Source organism: Pteronotus mesoamericanus, unplaced genomic scaffold (assembly GCF_021234165.1).
Source record: "Pteronotus mesoamericanus isolate MK-2021 breed Mesoamerican mustached bat unplaced genomic scaffold, CSHL_Meso_final scaffold_533, whole genome shotgun sequence".
In the NCBI taxonomy this organism is placed as follows: domain Eukaryota; kingdom Metazoa; phylum Chordata; class Mammalia; order Chiroptera; family Mormoopidae; genus Pteronotus; species Pteronotus mesoamericanus.
In genome coordinates this window covers 6,698,075-6,717,818 of record NW_026555320.1, presented here as the reverse complement: position 1 = coordinate 6,717,818, position 19,744 = coordinate 6,698,075, and the positions used below count along the sequence as shown (strand labels likewise).

The 19,744-nt window shown below is 60.7% G+C and overlaps 1 protein-coding gene across 1 annotated transcript in view; it reads left to right on the top strand.

The window, feature by feature from the left end:
• Nucleotides 1-8,301: 8,301 nt before the first annotated feature.
• LRRN1 (leucine rich repeat neuronal 1) overlaps nucleotides 8,302-19,744 on the top strand; it is a 31,751-nt gene continuing 20,308 nt past the window's right edge. Inside the window, exon 1 of the mRNA XM_054594533.1 lies at nucleotides 8,302-8,701. The gene's annotated coding sequence lies outside the window, so the exon portion shown is untranslated. The remainder of the gene's footprint in view (nucleotides 8,702-19,744) is intronic.

Below are 19,744 nucleotides of genomic sequence, written 5' to 3'. Positions count from 1 at the left end.
TCTCTTTATTATGTAAAAATCAGAATTTTCTTTCATTAAGAAGAGAAAAGCAAAGGCTCTACAGCTGGTAGAGCTTCGACCGTTCATCTCACGAAAGGCGCTCCTGGGGCCCCCAGCGCCCAAGCACGTGGCCGGCGCTGCGGCTCTGGTAGGGGGCGCGGCCGGGCGCAGGAGGCGGCACGCTGTCCCTGTCTAGGAACGGCAGGGCCGAGCAAATTCACCGCCCAGCCCTCGCGTCCTCACACCCGGCCAGCGGTCTCCTCTCCCCAGAAACGGCCGCCGCGCCCCACCTGCTGAGCTGAGGCCCGCGTTGCCGGCCCTCCCTGCTCCACGCGAACGGATCGAGCTGTAGCCGTGACCGGATTCGGTACCGCAGCTTCAGTGCCTGATTCAGAGGTGAGGAGAACGCCACCCCCCCGCCCCCGCAATGCCTCCCTGTTAAGGGGCAAGGCCCTGAGCGTGGGCTCGCGGGGGCATGTCCCCATTCGGCATGAAACAGGCCGCAGGTAAAGACACGGAGTTTGACTGTGGCCTACGAGGACTCGAGGCTCCTCCTAGGCAGTTCTGGCCGGGACTCAGGCCGCCCGGCCCAGTGGCAGGGCGCGGCATGTGTCCCCAGGACATGGTGGAGGCCGGCTGCTTTGTCCCGGACTCAAGGCTCTGGACAGAGTTCGAAATGCCACCGGAGGACTCAGCCTGAGCCACCTGAGTCCGTACTGCGACCTCCAGGGACGTGGCTGCAGTGGCCCCAGGGTTAGCACAGGGAGCCCCAGAGCCTTTCCGCCCCTTCCCCGGGCCAGCGGCAGCACGCGATGCTCCCCGTGACGGGCCGCTAAACGTGCCAGAACTGTCCGTGGGGAGTGGAGAGCCAACCGCCTCCACCGAGATCGGACACAGACACGCCCGCCGCTCATTTACGTTCTGCTACGGGTTACGCTGAGGAGACAGAGCCGTCCATGCTGCGAGTCCCGAAAGTCCAGGCCGGCTGGGCACTCACACAATGTCACAAACGGGCAAACACGTGTCCGCCGGGTGAGCCGCCCGGGCACGAGCAGAGATTGCCAACTGGAAGCCCGGAGCGGGGGAGCCGGTAACCACGGCGGCGTCGACAGAGATTGTAAACGCCCGGACTGGCTGCCGCCGCGACGGGGTTTTTCTAGGAAATGTCCCGCGTAGAATTCTGGAGCTCCAGTGTCTCTTGGCAGGACCAGACCCGCATTTCCACAAGGACGGACGAGCAGCTGCCCGCTCCACCGGGCAGGCTCCCCGCAGCGCAGCCCGGTCCCGCCCCTCGGCTGGGCCTCCCGGACACCCCCAGGCGGGCGGCCAGCCGACCGACTGCTGCGGCGAGATTCCGGCAGTGCCCAGCCCGGCTGGCACGGCCCAGGCACTCACAGGACGAGGACCGATGGGACCCGGGCCTCTCAGCCCACGGCCTTTCCCATCACAGGTGCCGTGCACGTGCCATTGAATAAGTGAATAGCTTCCTTTGAAGACACCTGCTCGTATTCTGCTAGAACTTCTCCTCTCTTTCAAACACAATCCTTCTTTTAATTCCACCTGCCTGAGGTCACGGCGGCTCTCACCAACCACAATCAGTCTGTGGGACCACCCCCCGCCTCCACCCTACAATGAAACACTGGGATGGGGTCCTGTCGTCTACGGGCGCAAGCGCAGGGGCGCCGTCCCGGCACCAGAAGGGGCAGTTCTCCTTAGGTGACTCCCACACACCCCTCCAGCCTGGTTTGGGGGTGAGCACGCTGCCACAGTGACGGGCCGTCTCCCGGAATCGGCCGCGCCTCGCGCCAGAAGAGCCTCGGGCCCAGCTGATTCCATCGCCAGGGGAGGAGAGCCATCGTTTAGACCAACCGAGCCATGGCGCAGCAACACAGGTAAAGATGCTGGATGAACTCTGGGCGTAAAATCGGCGGCAGACCGCGTTTTGCTCAGAAGAGGCTGCTGACATGCTCGGAAACATGAAGTGCGCGCGTCTCCATTGTATAAATAAGACGAAGTACAGGCGGGGGGGGGGGGCAAACTCGACAGAGGACGGCGTCGGGGGAACCGCAGGGACAGTGCCGTGAGTGTGCCCGGGTCCGCTCTGCCTGCCGACCGCCCCTCCTAGCCTGCCGGCCCCCGGCTGTAAGTAACTGCGGATATTAAATTTACGGTAACGGGACGCTCAGCTCCAGGCCCGGCGTCTCCAGCGTGTTCTTCGGAGGAACTCCCTTAAAGTTTCATGGCTCGGGAAAGAAGAAGGACATCGCTGAAAGGGGAAGGAGCGGGCGCTGCTGCTTCTCCGAGGGGGCGGGCTGCGACGGCCGGGCCCTCCCTGCTCGGGGCCCTGGGGACTCCGAGAGGCAGCGGGGCATGGGAATCAGGCTAGGGACCCCCGAGAACAGTCGTAAGGGCCAGGGAGAACAGAGCGCCCTGTCGGGCACGCGGCTGTTCCGCACACGCTTTGCGAGCCCTGAGGGCAGCCCCTTTCCTGCCCGAGGCGCCTGCCCAGCCCTCGCCTCCCCGCACCTCATCGGGCTCGTCCCGAGGACTGAGAAAGGTGGGGGCCGACGCAGGAGCCGCTGCTGTGTTTCTAAATGGACAGGGTCCGGCACCAGTAACGCCCCCTGTTTTTTAATTACAAAATCTTCTATTACAAAATCATAGGCATGTCCTTCTGTTACACAGCAATAGCGCACTCAAGCACACCCTGTGACATTTTAGGTCAAACGTTCACATTAAAGCCACAAATTATTACTCCCGTATTATTACCCTACCAAGCCCACCCCAGCGGGCGTCCCTTCTGCCGGACCCCACAGGTCACCATGTGCAAGGCTCCTCCCTCACCCTTTCAGGCGCGAGCCACGTCACGGAGTTCTCCCCGGTGGCAGGTGGCTGGAGGTGCGGTAAGCCCTCTCTTAGCCTGGGTCATAAAGTTTTCCCGTGTGGTCCTTTCTTCTCCTTCTTTCCTCATCCTCTGCAGAAAGAGAGGAGGAAACACCAAAAGACAGAAGCAGACCGGGCCCTGTGTGACCACGGGAAGGTCACCCAGCCCGGAACACATTCCGTTCCCCGCGTGTGAAATGAACGCGCCTTAATTAAGCTCCTGGGGTTCTGCGGTTTATTTGTTCCAGCAACTTGCGTTGTATAACCTCACACGCTCATAGTCAGCAAACGCTTGCTCTGCACTGGGTGCACACACATCTTTAACCCTTACAAACCCTGTGATTATAAACACGGAGAGCTTACGTAGCTTGTTCACACACACCCAGCTGTGCTGAGCGGGGGGCCTCACCCTGGGAAGCATAAATCAAGGGCCCGGCTCCTACCCATGATGCCGCACGGTCGCTCTCAACATGGCAGCCATCACCCGGCGCCGTGCCCGGCAGAGTAGGCAGCTGTGTCAGCTGTTAACATCCAGGCAAAAGGGAGCTCGGAATGGAGAGCAAATAACTGAAAACAAAGGCCCTTGATTCTAAAAGTCTCTTATCAACCAAAATCTTGGCAATATAAAAGCAAAAGAACTAAATAACTTTTTATTTTTTTAGTAACGTCTGGCTGTCGAAAGATAAATTGTAATGAAAAGAGAAATAACTGAGTATGTTAAATTGATAATGCATATTATAGTTTATGTATCTACAGTTAATATCCAAAATGGGCATTTCTGATAAGTATGTTTATTACACTATAGAAAATAATTGACAAAGGCCTCATTTCTCACCAACAGGAGATTGATGAAACTATATAGCCATTAAGCATCATAGTTTCAAAGACATTTTTTAAAGCTAGGAGTAAAATGCACATGATATAATGTGTTCAATTACATAGAGATGTTCATGTGTTAATTGACTCAACTTATTCTTTCACAAGGTGTCTCCTGGGGTCCACTCCAGGCCGGGGGCTGGGCTAGGACCTGCCCCTTGGCCCATGGCCCCTATTTCTGCAGTTTCAGTGGCCCAGGGTCAACCATGGTCCACAAACATTACGTGGGAAATCCCAGAAATAAACAATTCGTAACTCTTCATTGACTGCCATCCCGCTTAGCTTGATGGGGCCCCACGCTGTCTGTTGCACTTTGTCCCACCCAGGCCGGACCGACTCACCCCCTGTCCCCGGCCTCCCCCGGCCTCCCCGCCCACCAGTCGCTCAGCAGCCTCCGGGGCGATCAGATGCACCTCCTGCCCCCGCCCCACGGCGCGTGCGCTTAAGTTGCCCTTATTGGACTTCATCAAGGCCCCCAAGTGCGAGAGCAGTGACACAGGCGGTTCAGACACGCACGCCAGAGAGAAGCCGGAAATGCTTCCTGTAAGTGAAAAAGTGAGTCAAGTACCGTAAGATATTGATGGAGAGACACCTACCACATTCACGTAACTCTGGTCACAGTGTATTGTTATAACAACTGTTCTATTGCATGATTAGTTACTGTTGCTAATCCCTCACTGTGCCTACTTCATCAAGCAAACTTTTTCACACCTGCACATGCGCAGGAATAAACAGGGTACATACAGGGGTCAGTACTACCATGGCTCCAGGCATCTACGGGGAAGGGGCCTTGAAGCGCGCTCCCCATGGAAGGGGGGCCTACCGGAGAGCCGGGCTCTTTGGAGTGGGCTTCCCAGCAGACCCGCAGGGCCCCTCTCTGGGCCTCAGTTTCCTTATCTATGAAAAGAAAAGGAGGTCGGAGTAGATGACGTCCAAGGCTCTGCAGTCATTAAGTTCTATGAGGGAAACGGGATCCTGAGCCAGCCGGGCACGAGGACACCACGGGGTGGAGGCGAGGTTGTAAGCCCGCTATCGCTGCAGCAGCGCCGCCGGCCCACCCGAGCCCATGACAGTCGGGACGGCAGCTCGTCCTGCGTCGCCCCGGGACGAGGGGCTTCCTGAGACGTGCGGCCTCTGGCACTGAGACCCAGGCAAACCGAGGTGGCTGGTCACCTTGCTTTTTTGTCAAATTATTAGATATTTATAAATGCTAAAATAACTTTAATTACAGAAACCTCAATGAATGCTTTTTTTCTGTTGGAACGACTTTATAGGCAGCACAAAACTAGGACAGGAAAGCATGTATAAACTATGGAGCAGACCCGTTCACTTGTCCCGAATGCTCAGGAAGACGCATTCGGTATGAAAGTCCCAACGGTCACCTGATTATGAATGAACTGCGGCACCTTCCTCCTCTAAGAGTTCCGTGGTGCTGTTCTCAAACTCCGACGTTCATTCGGACTCCGGAAAACACACAGACTCCCGGCACTCGGTTAATACCTCCATTAGAGACGGGCATCACTCTTCCTTTGAAAGAGTGTGGTTTTAAATGGCCTGCTGTAACTTTGTTCTCAAAATACAGAGGGTGTTTCAAAGACTGTTCTAACCTGACCGCCCCGCGAAGTTTCATTTTTCTTTCCCCCCTTCATGTCACCGCAGACAGTGCCATTAGGGTCATGCCCATTATAACGTTGCTTCAAACCGCAGCTAAGGAAGCGGGGGGCGGGGGGGGGGGGGGGGGAGCCGTGGCAGCGAGGAACCGGGACGGACGGTGGCCACGCCACTGGCTGCAGGGCCAGCTCCTCCTTTGTCACCAGGGCGCCGGCTCTTCTGGGACCCCTCAGCCCTTCCGCCTGCTCCCGCTCTCCTCCAAAGCCCCGCCGTCTTCCCCGGGGACAGCAGTAAACAACTCTGACCGCCACGTCCTTCCGGACGAGCACCTTTGGGGCCCAGGGCCCAGCGAGCTCCCCGGGGATGATTCAGGGGGGTCGGAGGGCTCTGAAAGAGAATCAAGTGGGTCTGGTCCACTTATCGGGGTCCGTAGACCGGTTCCCCTTCATCCACGCCAGCGACAAAGAGCTTCTGGACGTGTCAGCTGATAGAATAATCCTGAAACACCTTGGCAGAGGTGTAAGGTGGCAGTTCCTGAAATGTGGGGCCGGAGAGCCATTTAGGCGACCCATCCTACTTCTGATCTTCGGACCGCGTTTCAGGCTCCCTTGGGAAGGCCAGGCCTGCTCTGGGTCCGCCTGGACCCGCAGCCACCCCTCCAGGGCACAGCCCCGCCCACCTCTGACCACGCCCCGCCATGACCGCGCCCCCTCGCTCCGTCTTTCCTGCCTGGCTAATCAGGTCTAGTGCTCGCACTGCCCCCCGTTTACTGCATACCAAGAGCTGTGCTAAGACCTGCCACGGGGTAGCCAGGGGTGTGTCCTATCTGACCGCATGGACGACCCACTGCAGTAACTAAGGGTCAGAGTCCGCTCCTGCGCAGTGAAACAGAGCGGGAGCCGCTGATATGGACCCAGCAGGGGAGCGTGAACAACTTGGGGCTCGTTCGAAACCAGCCAACTGCCCGCGCGTGGGAGGCAACGTGCGTGAATCCCAACAAGTCCGAGTGCAGGTGAGAGAACGGTGCGGGCACAGACCTGTGGCAGACAGCCACGTGTACCTGAGGGCGCGGGTCCCTTCTGCTCTGGGTTTCTCTGCCTGGGCCTTGCCCGCTCCTGCCTGCCCCACCTGGTTAAAGGAAAAAAAGAAAAGAACTACATGAAGTATTTTACATGCTTATTCTCAATCGGCACAACCCTTTGGAATAGCTACTGTTATTAACTCTACTTTATAGCCAAGGAAACAGAGGCTTACATGGTACAATGACTTGCCCAGAGAGACACAGCTCACGGATCGCAGCGCTGAGCCGAGCGCAGCGGTGGCCCGGCTCCGAAGCCCAGCCGTTCGTTGTCATTCGGAGGCCAGCGAGGCACAACGGGGCCAGGCACTGCTGGCCCGGTCCCTTCTTCGCTGGGCTTCATCCCATTTTCATCAAGTCTCTTCCCCGACCTGGCAGCTGTTACAGAGCTCGCCCGCGACAGAGTCCCTGCCCACCACCAGCCACTGCTTCGGCTGCCCGCCCTCCCCGCTCCGGCCCTGCCTCTGTAGGGCCCCACGGGGCGCGTGACACACCACTCCCGGAAAGGCTGGCTGGAGACCTGAAGGAGACGCCCTAAGAAACCTGGGACCCCCTTTCCCCAGTTGTTCAAGTTCTGGGTTTCCGCCAGAGGCCTGCCTTCTTGCGCACAAGCTCCAAGCACGTGTAATCAGCACAGGAAAGGGGGACAGAGACAAAAGGGCGCCTCTGGGGAAAGGTCCTGGACTCTGCTTGCGTAGGAACTTCTTAAATCTTATTCACAGGCAGCATGCCGCCCCCTTGTTGCCAGGCACCTACTGGGAGAGCCGTCCTACTCTCCGCCTCCCTTGTAGCAGGAAGCGTATCTTCTTTGCCTAGAGTCTTCCAGGACCCATTGGGACCCTCCTGACAGTTTCAGGATGAAATAAAGGAGATGAACATGTAGGAGCATCAAGTGTTTATCAAATGTCTGTGAAAGACACCAACAAATGCCACAGGGACCCAAATATAATTGTTTGGTTGGGTTAAATTCACATTAACTATGTCTTGAAGGAACTCAAATATGATTGCGTAACAGTGTATCCCTCCAGTTTCCCCAGAAGGTCTGAGCCGGGGCGTCATGAAGCCATGTTACCACCTTCTCTCGCCCAAAGCCGTTTAGTGCTTAGGGTCAGCAATGCTCCAGCTTGAAAGAGTCGCCAGCGATGAGGGCCCAGGGCTTCGCTGGAGCCTGGCTCCCACCCGGGCCCTTGGAAGCTGAGACTCCACAGACCCATCCCCAACCGATGCTGGACACGCTCCCACTTCAGACAGACTGCAGTCTCCACCCCCGCTTCTCTGAACGCAACTTCCACCCCTAGCACACCAGAAGCCGTAATTACAAAGTTTCAGAAACGCATCTGAAAGCTTCGCCGTCCATGTAATCCTGCTTCCGGCGGCAAGAGGCGTTCCACGGCCACGCGTGTCGCGCCGCCGCCCCCGCTCCCCGCCCCCGGCATGTCGCCGTGCCTTTTTAAACACGGCGGAGGTTCCAGTGCGCAGAGGTCGGGCCCCATCGCGCCTCGCGGGCCTCCTGGCCCGGGCGATTCTTCCGTTTGTGCGCCCTTTGCCGGGAACGGCGGTGTGCTCTGCCACCTCGCGCGGCTGCAGCCTGTCGTCCCCGAGACAAAAAGCGGCGGCCGGGCCGCCGAGCCCCGCGCTGCGCCTTTGTTGGGCCGGCCCCAGATGGTGCCCAGCACGCGGCGAGCCGGGCGGGGGCGCGGGCGCGGGGCGGGAGGGGGCGCGGGCGCGGGGCGGGCGGGGCGCGCGGAGCAGCCAATCGGCGCGCGCCCGTCAGCTGACCGCCTGTGCTTACACCAGGTGCACGCCGGCTGCGCGGAGCACAAAGCGGGCGCACCGAGGCGGCCGGCGGCGGCGGCGGCGAGCGCGGAGCCAGCGAGGCCGTGCGCCCGCGCCTGGAGAGGGGCCGGCGGCCTCAGCCTGCGCGGCGGCGGCGGCACCGGCACCGGTACCCTCGGCGCCCCGGGCCCTTCCCCCGGACCGGGCCGCACGCTGCCCCGCCCTCTGCACCCCACTTCCCCCGCCGTCCTTCCCGACCCTGCCTGCCTCTGCCCGATCCCCGAGCGCCGGCTCGAGCCCAGGCCGGCGGCAGCTGTTGCTCGCGTGGCTGCCTCTCCTCCCGTCTCGGGGCTCTGCCGGGGCCCCCCAGGAGCCGGGCGCGCTGCGGGCCGGGCGGGAGACGCCGCTCAGCCCGACCTTCTCCGGTTCCTCCCGCCGCAGCCGGCTCTGGTCCACACCCCGCCAGCCGCGCCTCGGGTAAGTGCCCTCGCCCGGCCGGGCAGCGGCGGGCGGTGCGGGCTGCAGCGAGGGCAAGTCGAGGCAAACTTGGCCGCCCGGCGAGCCCAGGAGGGTCTGGGGAACCGCGGGGAGAGATCGCGGGCCTACGGGCGACGAGGGGGCGCGGCTCCCCGAGCTGGGGACGGTGACGAAGTCGGGGAAGCCGGGATCTAGTAACCGCTTTCTGCCCCCAAGCCCCACGGGGGTGGGGAGAGCCCCAGTTCGCCAGGAAGGCCAGGCAGGAATGGGCCAGAGGCAGCGACGGGAGGTGAGCCCGCGCGGGGGAGGCGACGCCCGGGGACCGGGGGAGGAGGGCCGCCGGCGGGGAGGTGGACTGGGAAGGCGGCCGGGCGCGCAGAGCGCGGAACGGGGCCCCCCGGGCGGTGGGAGAGAGGGCCGAGGGGAGGGAGGAGGAGGCCGGCCGTGGGGAGGGAAGAGATGATGTGCTGGCGGTGGCCTTGTGGGTAAAGAAAAGGACAAGGGGCGCAATTCACAAAGCTCTGAGCGTGTGGAAGTCCGAGCATCCTCAACAGTCTACTCTCCCGTGGGCGATCGAAGTGAGGACCAGCCCTCACCCCACCCGTCCCGAGCTCGGGCGGCCGCCAGCGATGATGAAATGTCGGGGCAGCCTCGGTCCGCGCCCGGGCGAGCCGTGCCGGGTTCCCCGCGCGGCCAGCGCGGCGGGGAGGGAGAAAAGTTTGCCAGCCTTCGCCCTTTGTGCCGCGTGGAGAGGGGAGTGGGCAGCTGCCGCCTGCGGCCCTGGAAGTCCCTGCCGGGGGGGACAGGGAAGACCCAGGGGCCCAGGGGGCGCCGCGCACCGGGGACACGTGTGAAAACAGGCACCCCCCGCCCCAGCCTGGCGAGGGAGCTGGCCTGGGAGCGCGACCGGGAGAGGGCACCTTGCCTGCCAGGCGCTCCGCTGCAGCCCGGGCCCCAACCCAGCACAGGACCTGGCACGGCGTGGGAATGAGGGGGTGGGGACGGGGGAGAAAGTGTGTCAGGCGCTGGGACTGCACAGGCAGAGGCCGAGCCCAGGGGAACGGACGCTTCTCCGCACCCCAGGCCCAGGAAGTGCTCCATTCCCAGACCACGACAATAAAGGGAAAGGGGTTCAGCGGAGGGGGCAGGTCGTGCTGACTCGGGGTTTTGCTCCCAGGCTTTTCTGTAAGACATTGTATGTTGTTTTGTTTTGCAATTTGCTTTGGCAGGACACGGAGGTCTGAATAATGAATCTGTCTTGAATATGCCCATGAGCGCCTTTTTCAGAGAGCGGACTGGGGGTGTGGAAAGTTCAGCAGGGTGCCTGGGTCAGGATCGGTCCTGGGTGACGGGGGGTCGCGGGCTCGGGGCCGCGCGTGTCCCCTGGGCCCTGCTCTGCATGCAGATGTGAGCGAGGCCGGCAGATGTGTGGCCCCATCCAGTCACATGAGGGAGTGCGAAAAGGCAAGGGGCCTGCCGCTCACAATAGACCTTCAGAACGTGGGATAAAGGCGCAGTGTGAGCCGTTCTCTCTGGGGCCTCCAGGCATGGGGACACCTTCGCGCAGGAGCCCGGGGCTCCGCGCGCGACCGCCCTCGGGCTGGAACCTCACGCACCCCAGGCCCTCCACCGGGCCTGTGTCCCCGCGCTGCCTTCCAGCAGGGCGTTCGGAGCCCGCGAGGAAAGCGTGGAAGTGGGGCAGGCGGGAACTTCCGCCCTCTTCAGGCTCTCCGAGGGGATCTCTGAACTGACCCCTCCACTTTTAGAGGGTTTCTCTTCCTCTTAGTCATGTCACCTCCCGCTCACGTTTGCTCTCCGTCCCCCGAGGTCAGCAGCACAGGGGGAGAGGGTCGCCGCGGACCCGCAGGAAGCGGCACCCAGCTGCGCGCTGCCCAGCCATCCAGTCACAGTTACTGGAGTTGCTGAGGCCGCCAACGTGCAGACCTGCAGGTGGTGGACCCACGGGCTTCCCTGGTCCTGAGAGGGTCACAGGTCACAGGACAGCACAGCGACCGGGCGGGCCGTCGTGGAGTGGACCCCGGCGCGGGGAGGTGCCCGCCCTGTCTGACCTTAGCTAGCAGACCGCCACTGCGCGCGGCTCCTGGCTCGTGGGGCCGTGAACAGGAGGTGGGGGCGTGGGTGGCCCGGGCCGGGGTTACACCCGCAAGCCCGCCCCATGGCCTCGCCTTCTGCCCCCTCCAGCCCCGCTGGCTGACGGGAGAAGGAACCTATTCCCGGGGCAGCATTTGCCCCGGGATTCTACATACTCACAGAAGGGGACATTAAAATACAACCAAAAAAAAAAAAAAAGACAACATTGTTTGGAGGGCTTGGTGTCGGGGGGGGGGGGGCGGAGAGGGGCGACAGATGTTCCTCCGCTGTCCTCCGCATTTCCCTGAGATCTCATTGCTGCTTTGGTGACTTTCACACGTGAGGTGGCATTTTCCTAGGAGGTGAACCATTAACTGAGTCAAATTTAAGTAAGAAAGTGTTACAGCCGACTACCTCTCTGTCTTAGCACTGTGGAGACATTAGAAAGTAACCCATGATGATGATACACTGCCGTGTGGCATGGGCCTAGATTCTGTCTTCGTTGTGGACTTGGAGAAGAACTCTGAAATACAGTTGATATTTCAAAACGAGGGTAAAAACCCTTTTATTGTCGAGTTAGCGCCTACGGATTTTGTTAAACACACCTGATGACTTTTAAAATGCCTGACGCCTCCCCCCTGGGAGGCCTTCTTCCTGGCCATGGTCCCGCCAACGGGGAACCTGCGTTCTGCAAGTCCAGTGAGTCAGGGAAGGTCAGCGCTCATGACTCGGTAAACACAGGTAATAAAGTGCGCGTTAGCAAAGGCTCGCTCTGCTGCAGGAAACCTCAGACCAGCGCCAGCCGCAGGCTCTGGTTCTGAACAGCCACATAGCCCCGGGGAGTGTCGGGGAGTCCCCAGCACCAAGGGGACGGCCCCCGTGGTCCCTCTGTGGTGGGGCCTTGTGGAGGCTAGCTTCCTGACCCGAACTGCTACTGCAGAAATGGCCGCCCACTCCACAGCAGTGACATCGATGGGCACAAACCCGGTGGGGACTGAAGAAAACGGGCCCCACAGAATTGTATTGCTACTTCCCAAGCCCGTTGGGCGTGACTATAAGTAAACAGAAGGGTGGGCTTGTTACCCTGCCGTAAATAAGCCAGGCGCCATGTGTAAACTACGATGCATCACGGGAGCCAGATGCCGCTTTTTACTAGATTTTCATAGTTTTTATCAGTTATTTTTAAGCTACAAAATGGTAAGTTCTTTGAAGCGCTCACTTGAGCACTAATGTAAGGTTGCTCAAATACGGTATTTAATTTTCAAAATTATGAAATATTATGCTGAGCATCTATTTTGGGTTAAGCCAATCTGGAGATAAAGCGTATTCCGTTTTAGAAAGCTATTTTGGTTTCTGGGAACAATGGAAGTATCTTCAACTCATGAACAGAGCTTTGATTAATATTTTATTCAGGATGAAATTATAATTATATAAATGAATTCAGGAAAAACATGTATTCTCTTTTTCTTATGGCCCAAAGTGCAGAACAGAGGCAAAAGGTACACCTATCTGTGAAACTGAACGCTTTGGTGACCAGGGAGCCATTCGTTCCACGAGTCTTACCTACGGTTTGCTTTTTAAATGTTCTTGTTTTAACGAATCACCCTTCACCTACCTTAGGCTGTGTTACAGCGCACAGCCCGCTGTCTCGAGACGTAGGCCGGCACGTAAAAAACCATTTATTGTCGTAATGCAGAATCGAGTCCCAGACTTTATGTCTGCCCTGTAGAACTGTTAACTGTATTTTCAATATAGTTACAGCGTTTTTCCTTTTTAAAGAAACTATTCAGGCTTGCATATTACACTTTTCACTTTTTGAATATTTTCAAAACGTCTGCCAAAGGTAGGCTGTTATTAGCAGGTCTATCCGCTCTTGGGCAGCTAAGCCAGCTAGTGCCGGATCATAGCGAGGCGACCTGGAACCAGCCCTCGGCTTCCTCACTTCTAACAGGGTGGGGCCGGGCAAAGGGCCGGCAGAACCCGTCACCGCACTCAGCGAGGTTGCTCCGGGGTTCCCGGGGGCCGCACCGCCAACGCCACAGCGCAGCCCAGCCCTGAGCCTGGGGGGATCCATGGCTCCAAAGCCCTGAAAGCCACCGAGAGGCTGGGAAACTGCTCCGACCAGCAGTGACGCCCGCGGAGGTCCGGCGCCTCCCCCCGGGGCATCCCCTCCAAAGGCGCTGCTGCACGGACCAAGGACACTCGCTCCTGAACCCCGAGGCCTGCAAGCCGCTCCTCACAGCGCGGGGGGTGGGACAGTCCTTGAAAGCCCTGATGAAGACAGATGAAGGTGTAGGCTTCCGACCCGGCCATCCTGGCTCGCATTGATTTTAACACCGGCAGACACAGACGGGTGGCTCCGCAGCTGTCCCCTCATTTGTGTATGAAACAAACACATTGGTGGCATTTGTGGGTTACCATGGTTACATTAACAATATACATGTGACTCCCTGTCCTCCTCTGTGAAAGGTTTTTGTGGCAGATATTTTGTAGACCTGGCAGCAGAGGACAACTGTTTAAAGTTTGGGGAAACGTGAAGTAGCTGGTTGTTTTCTGGACCCCCCCCCGCCCCGAGGGCGCCCAGGAAGGGGCCGTCGCAAGCCTCCAGCCAATCAAGCTTTCCGGGGAGGCCTGTCCATCCCGCCGGCTTCAACGGGGGGCCATCACCACACACGCATTTCAGACCCCGCTGCTGCTCTTGGCAGCGCCTGTGAGTCGTGAGGAGCGCAGCCCCTCGGGTCTGTGCGGGGAGGGCGGGCCCGAGGCCTGGGGGTGAAGCCCAGTCCGCGCCGTCAGGCGGCGAGCACGCACACGGGGCGGATCTTCATTCAGGAAAACTTGGAGGTGGGCACGGAGGGAGAGGCGGTTTAGTCGGCTTCATGCCCGTAACCTGCCCTCCGGAGGAGACGTGCGTGCGGGGCCGTGAGCTGCGCTGTCAGCTCACACCACCACTGTGTCTTCATTTGCATGTGTCACCGTCCTTGTCAACCAGGGCCGGGCCGTGTGGTAGCCCGGGAGGCGCGGGCTCCGCTCCCAGCTCCACTGGCAGCTGGTGGGTGACCGGCCAGGTGCCCGTGATCACCCTGGGGCTCAGCCGGCGCCCCGCCCATGTGGGTGAGGGACCCTGGTGTGCCGGCGGGTGTTTCTGGCGTCGCCGTTCGAGGGCCTGGAGCTGTGCCCACGATCCCACGGTGAGACGGAGAACGGGGGGTCAGGTGCACCCCACGGCGCTCTGCTCTGTAGGCGATGCCTCGGGTCCCTCACCCCACAGCTGGGAGGTTTTTTCTCCCCGCTAATATGACCATTTCCCACCACCTCACCTGGGCCCTCTCGAAGGAAAGAACTGAGGGAACGGCACTCACCCCGCACACGCACACCGGGCACCGCCTGCGCAATGGCCGTCCCCGGCAGGCGCTGGCCACGGGCAGGCCGCTGGGCTTTTCTGTGCCTTGGACGCCCCAGCCGCCGTGGGCGTCCAGTCCCCATCAGCCGTGAACTCCCCCGCCAGTGCTTCCCAAGCGCCCCGCACGCCAAAGGCACGCCGCCAACTCTGACTCGGAGATGTGCAGCCAGAGCCGACTTTGCACCCCGCCCTGGGGCATTTGGAGACGCTTCTGTCAGCGACTGCAGCTGCTGAGGGTGGCGGCGGGCCCGGCGTGGAGGGGTAGGAGGCAGGGGTGAGGCTGAGCCCGCTGCCATGCACCGGCACCGCCCTCTCAGCAGAGAACCACCCGGTCCCCGTGGCATCGGTGCTGCGGTGGAGGAGCCCACGGCCGGGGGCCGCTGGCTCTGTCCTCAGTGAGGTCAGTGCCGGGAGAGGTGGCAGGAAGGAGACCGGCCGGCACAGTGACAGGGCTGCGATGGCGGAAGGGCAGGCTGCGGGAGTCCGGGGGAACCGCTGCAGCCCGGCTGCCTGCGGAGGCTTTAAGGAGTGTCCTGGGTAACTCAGGCACCGGCGTCACCCGGGACACAGGTGCTGAGCAGGGGACAGTCCTAAACGTGACCTCACTGCACGCAGCGGGCTGGCCGGCAGGGGGCAGACGGCTGGAGCGTGCTGTGAGGGGGCGGGGTTGCCGAGGCCTTGCAGGACGCGGCCAGAACTCAGAGTCGCCCGCAGAGGCCAGAGAGGAGCCCGGGCAGAGAACCAAGGACAAAGGACAGATGTGTGGCTGCACGAAGGGAAGATGGGGCTGGGCGGACAGAGCGAGGGACGCCTGCCGTTCTAGAACGTCAGCGTCCGCAGACTCCCTAAATATCTGCCTCTTTTGACCTACAACTTTCTGAGACACCAAGCACTATCATTCCTCCTCCCTTCAGCAATAACTACGCGGTCAGGGCCTTGGAGAGGTTCCGCGCGACCTTGGACACGTCCCCTCGCCCATCCTGAGGTTTGGCGGTGAAAGGAGCGGTTTCAGGTGTTGGGCTCGGTCACACGCCCTGGGAGCGGCTGGGAGCGCCGCACCTGAGGCTGCCTGCCCTCCTCGGACCCGCGCGTCCTGAGGCTGCGGCCAGGGCTGGGCGGCCACAGGGAATGACCCGGGACACACGATTAAAGTGTGTTGCGCAGGGAAACTTTGACTGGATGTCCAGGGCTCCTGAGGGCTCGCCGCGCTTTCACCATCTCTTACGCTGACCTTGGGAATTTAAGCAAGTGTCCGTGACAAGCTGGGAAGATAGGTCCCTAGGAGAGGGATGCAGTGACGCTAGACCAGCGAGACGACCGCAACAGGTGGAACTGACCGCGGGTGTCCCTTTCGGGGGGGGCTGGGCTTTTCCCTTCCTCTCACCTTCCTCCCAGAGCACAGTGACCAGCGCACGCGCATGCACGTGTGCACGACGGAGCAGACGTTCTGCTCCACGGGAGAGGTGCGTGTTCCTGTTGTCACCAGGGAGACCTGCACATCGGATGGGCTGGGCGAGCCCTCGCTCGAGGCCGTTAGGGTGCAGCGCCCCTCGCCCCCCGGGTGGCGTCCTGTCTCCTGTGAGGAGGACTGCGCAGCTGCGTGCCAGCCCGAGGCTCGCCCCATCTCCATAACTCTGTGGTCCCAAGAGCGTCCCCAGGACGTCAGCTCCGCCCTGAGAGTGTCCAGGACACAGACAAACACACGCTGACCGTCCGACTGCGGCGGACGCTGGCCGGCCCCTGGCCAGGTTCCCCACGGGGCCTCCGGCTGATTGTGTTTATGTGCAGGCAGGACGGCGTGGAAGGCCCAACCCCACGGGACCGGTGAGTCAGCTCTGCTGTGTCCTGCGGGGCAGCCCGCCGCTGGAATCCCAGCCAACCCCCGCCCCGCCTGGGAGGCCAGGCGGGACACATGGGTCTCTTCGGAGCCATCAGGAGGAAAAACACCAACGGTGCAGGCCATGCTGGTGAGACCGCCTCCTCCTCGGGCAGGAAGGGAACGGGGGGACTTCCAGATGGCCTTCCTCTCAGGGTGCACTCTGGGGGAGAAAGTCGTAAATAGGAGGAAAACCTCACCCCGGGCTCCCAGGCCGCGCCCCCTGTGTCCCCGCCTGTTCATACGCAGGGTGCGGCAGCAGCGGCAGAGAGAGGACGGTGTCCCTTTCCGGCGTGCTGGGGACCTTCCCACCCCTGCACACACGCGACCCCTGAATCCTTGCAGCAGCTCTGACGCCGCGTCACTGCGGGAAACCAGGGCACAAAGCAACTAAGTCACTCGTCCAGGGTCACACAGCTCGAGTGTCTCAGTTGGTACTTGTTGAATGAGTGAAGGAATGAACAGACAGACGGACAGACGTCTGCTCCAGGGCAGGGAGTCCTCAGCGAGCAGCAGGTGTGGCCGTGGGCAACAGGTGCAGCTCAGAGCCGCCGGGTGGCCAGGCGCGCGTGGGCCTGTGCCCCCCGACGCGCACCTGCACTGCTAGGCCCTGGGCGACGTGCCTTCCTTTTTAATTGCGGCTATAAAACAAAAGGATCGGACCGGACTGGCTCCCAAGGCCCATCCGGTTCCAGAAATCCTGTGATTCCGTTCTCAAGTATGACTATGTCAAATAAAACGTGATGGACTTTTTGTTATTTTAAAGTGTGAAACATAGCTTAGTGTTTTACTTTAACCAACCATCACTGAATTATCCTTTAAAATTACACTGGGATTATTAGCGGTGTTTTCAACCTTGCATTTAAGATAAACAACCTTAAACAGGTGAACGTGCACTTACTTAAAAGCGTTCTCCCAACCGATGCCCTCACAACGCACAGGGAGTTATATCATCATTGTGCAGATTTAGGTGGTTTCTAAAAACTTACAAAGCATCTTTTGGCAACACAGGAAATAAAAGGCAGGAAAAGAGTGATTATGAAAAAGTGACTGGCTTCGATATTCACAGAGACAAGGTGATTGCTGTGTCTTAGGAAAAGCCCCGAACGATTGAACAGGAGCTCAGTCGGAATTGGCGGCGGCAGTAAAGGCGCTGGAGGCGGAGGCCGGCCTCCGGTGCCGAGGGTGGCCCTCCTGAAACAAGGTGGTGGCCGGTCCACGGTGCACGTCGCGGCTGCGTTACAGGGCAGGCAGCCAGGGCGGCGCGGGGAGGGAGTCACGGGACGGGTCTCGGGGTTGAGGGGAATTCGTTCCCAAACCGCCTCGCAGTGCTGGGCTCTGGGGTGGTCGCCATGAGCCTCGGGAGCCACCTCAGTCCAGGGGGACAGGGAGTAATAGGACCTGTCCTCTCGAACCCCGGCCCGTGTGGTGAGACCCAGCACGTGCGCCCCTTGGCACGGTTGCTGGACTGAGGGATGTGCTTGGCGAACAGCGGCGACAAGTAGAAGGGCGTTTTCATGGTGGAGCCTGGTGTCTCTGGGGGCCTGCGGTCACAGCATGCTCCTCCACCGGTGGGGGAGACTCTCAGACGACAAGATTTAGAGCAGACGTGGGCGCAAGTTGGCGGCCCACATGACAGTCGCCTTTGAGGGAGACCTCGGGAGAGCTTTCGACGGGCCCAGGCACGCCAGGAATCTCGCATCGGCTGACGCGCTTGGGAAGCGCTGGCAAACGGTGGCCGCTCCCTGCCTTTGTGAGTCTAGGCTCTGTCCCGTGTCTACTCCTTCCTCTCTCTCTCTCTCTCTCTGCAAATCTTAAAATAGCCCGAAGCTGGAATTCACAGAATCACACTTTCTAACCAGAGAGAACAGGTTTGGTTCAGAACCGCCATTCCCCAAAGAGGAACGGAACCAAGGCGCTGTTGGGTTGGACAGAACCACTGGCGCCCACCCGGTGGCTCCGTCGTCCTGTGACGAATGCGCTGGGCACGCAGCACGGTGCGCGCAGCAGCAGCAAGCGTCGCGAAGGTGCCGGCACAGCCTGCGCTACCATTGTCACTGTGCATCCTTAGCACCATCACCCTCTCTGCATCGTCACCGTCTTGCTCCTTCACCAAACCGCAAGGCCTGTGGCTGGGGCCGAGTCGGGACGCCTGGCGGTGAACGCAGGAGTCCTGGCGGGAGCTGAGCCGCCAGGAAGCGAGAGGACGCCCCCAGGCGAGCCAGGCTGGGGGCCTGTGAGGGGACCCTGGTGGACTGCCGCAGGGACGGGTGGCTGCGACTCAGCCTCTGCACCCGCAGTCCCGGTCTTTTTGGCACCAAGGGCAGGTTTTGTGGAAGACAGTTTTGCCGTGGACCAAGGGGGCGCGGCGAGGGCGGAGCTCAGGCGGTGAAGAGAACACAGCTCCCTCCCTGGCGCGCACCACCTGCTGTGCAGCCAGGTCCTCACGGCCCCGGACCTGCCCGGGCGCTCGGCCAGGGCGTGGCCCCCTGCTCTGTGCCTCCCACCCTGTTCAACAAGCAGACTTTCACTTACAGAAGGAAAGGAGAGTGGAGAATGCTGTTAGGTAAATGCCGCATTGTCTTTGAATTCGTTGGGAGCTGGAATAATTATTTACTGAGGACTTCGTGTTCAGGGTCTTGTTGAATCCTCCTAATGAGCGCGCCCTGATTGGTAGGCGGCGGCATCTGCAGGAAATTGGAGACATCGCTACTCTGGGGACAGCCCGCAAGTCACCTCTGGCTACCCTTGGGGGCCAGTAAACAGCACCTCCTAGGCGTGCTCCAGGCCAGAGCAGCTCCGGCAGGTAAGCATTAGCCCCGCCCTGAGGAGGGGACAGGGGATGAGGAACTCACTCCGCCCCTCCCCGTCCCGCTCTGCTCGACTTCCACCGCCGCCATGCGGCTCCAGGAGGGACCGAGCCTGGCTTACCCAGCCTCAGGTCCCTGGCTCCCCGAGGACCCTCGGCACCTAGAAAACGCGCTTAGCAAATCCTCGGCAACTCGGCGCCGCGAGGGCCTCCCACCTCCTCCCCGACATCGTGTCACTCCGCCCCACTGCTGCCTCCGAGGGCTCTGACAGAACCCCTTCCCCTGAGGCACGGCAGCAACCAGTCGGTCGCAAACCTGCACCGCACGCAGGCGTGCCAGGGCCTCACTGCGGAGAGGTGGTTGTGTGGGGAGGCTTTTACGGTATTAATGCCAAGGAAGTGTTGCCGATCAAGAAGCACTCAGTGAGTGCGCCCAGAGCGCCAAGGGCTGCAGGAAGGGCGGCGCGGGGACGAGGGAGGTGCACGGGGCGCTGCTCCTGCCCCAGGTGAGCGGCCAGCCCCCCCGGGGGAGAGAACGGACAGAGGCGAGAGTCGATAATGAGGCGACTGTCCGGATGTTCCCAACAAAACAAAACATGGGGCTCAGGTGACACAGGACTGGGCTTGAGTCTCAACCCTCTTGCACACTCGCTCTGTGATCTCCGTCAAGACGCAACTGACGCGACTCCAGGGTCTCCCGCCTGCAGAGCGAGGGGCGGCGAGAGCCCGCGGGGAGGCCCCCGATACAGGCCTGACCCCCTCCCCCCGGCAGTCACTGGCTTCCGTCACTGGGCAGGTAAGGACTGCACCACGTCTGTGCAGATCTGTCCCCGAGAGCTGGGGTGCGGCGGGGAGCAAGAGAGA